The following is a 1,652-nucleotide window of genomic DNA, read 5'->3' as shown; positions in this document are numbered from 1 at the left end:
GCTAGACATACCTTAGTCTTCAAAGTGACATCTTTGATTCTTAACACTTTAAAGAGGTCTTTTGCAGATTTGCCCAACACAGTATGACATCTAATTTCTTGACTGTTGCTTCCACGGGTGTTGATTATGGATCCAAATAAAATGAAATCCCTACAACTTCAGTCTTGTCTCCATTTATTGTGATGTTTCTTATTGGTCCAGCTGTGAGGATTTTTGTTTTCTTTATGTTGAGGTGTAATCCATACTGAAGACTGTAGTCTTTAAGTTTCATCTACACATTGTATCATCTGTATATAACAGGTTGTTAATGAGTCTTCCTCCAATCCTGATGCTGCATTCTTCCACATATAGTCCAGCTTCTCAGATTATTTGCTCAGTACACAGACTGAATTAAGTATGGTGAAAGGATACAAGTCTGATACACCTTTCTTGACTTTAAACTATGCATTATTTCCTTATTCTGTTCTAACAACAGTCTCTTGGTTCTCATAAGCACAATTAAGTGCTCGGGAATTCCCATCCTTTGCAATGTTATCCGTAATTTGTTATGATCCACACAACCACATGCTTTTGCATAGTCAATAAAACACAAATAAACATCTTTCTGGAATTCTTTGCTTTCAGCCAAGATCCAGCTGACACAAAAAAACTCTGAGACCCAAATAAATACATCAGCAAAGGATACAGACAATCCATAAAACAGAAAAGAGTAACGTTAAAACAAGTAAGTCTGATTTCACTAGTGAATTAAATAAATTCAAATTAAAGCTGTTAGATATAATTTTTACTTTAAAAAAAATAAAAACAGATCTAAATATCCACTTTTGTCAGGGAACACTGCTGGTAAGGATATAAATTACACACACTTGGTCAGAATAATAACTGGAAAATTATTTTAGAAAGTAACTTAGTAATATATACTTAGTAATATATAAAAAAGATATAAATTCTTTATTCTTTTACTCAAAAATTCCATTTCATTATGAAAAGTTTCATAAATTAAATGGTGGGCAAAGATGCAGTATCCGTAATAGTGAAAATCGGAAATAAGGTATATGTCAAAAAAATGTTTAATAAATTTTAAAAATTCACTGCTTGGTGGAACAGTAAATATAATTTGAAAGAATTTTTGGACAACCTAACAGTTAAATGGAGTCTACACTTACTATTGGACAGGGGATTTACATGTATTATTTCTAAAAGAATCACCACATGAAATTAAACTATTAACATCCCTATTTTACAAGTAAGGAAAGTAAGTAATTTGCCAGAGGTCACACAGCTAGTGAGGGAGAGAGCTTGAACTCTGAGTGTAAGTTTTTCAATTTGTCTATTTATCTACCTTAACTCTTAATAATTATCAAGTACAAATTTAAGAATGGAAAGACCATTACAAAAACACAAACTTTTAAACAGCAGTTAGATCACAAGATTTACAAAAAAAAGGGGGAAGGGGAGAGAATGAAAACTTTTCCTAAATGAAAGACTGGGAGAAATTAAAAAAAAAAAAAAAAAAGAGTATTTTGTTTACAGGAAACGGACATTGGGTAAGTTTACCCTACATTTTTTAAAATTTCTATGTGTTTCTTTGATTAGAAAATAAAGAATAAATAAAAAATAAAGCCCTCTTTTCTCCTTAGAACTTCACTGTT

At 31.1% G+C, this 1,652-nt stretch overlaps 1 protein-coding gene across 1 annotated transcript in view; it reads right to left on the bottom strand.

Moving 5' to 3' along the window:
• CRYBG3 (crystallin beta-gamma domain containing 3) overlaps positions 1-1,652 on the bottom strand; it is a 172,303-nt gene that overhangs the window by 58,525 nt on the left and 112,126 nt on the right. The window lies entirely within an intron of this gene.

This window comes from Orycteropus afer, unplaced genomic scaffold (genome assembly GCF_000298275.1).
Source record: "Orycteropus afer afer isolate SDZICR_OR568_19922 unplaced genomic scaffold, OryAfe1.0 scaffold00412, whole genome shotgun sequence".
NCBI classification, from domain to species: domain Eukaryota; kingdom Metazoa; phylum Chordata; class Mammalia; order Tubulidentata; family Orycteropodidae; genus Orycteropus; species Orycteropus afer.
The sequence above is the reverse complement of the archived record's forward strand: the minus strand, read 5'-3'. Positions and strand labels throughout refer to the sequence as shown.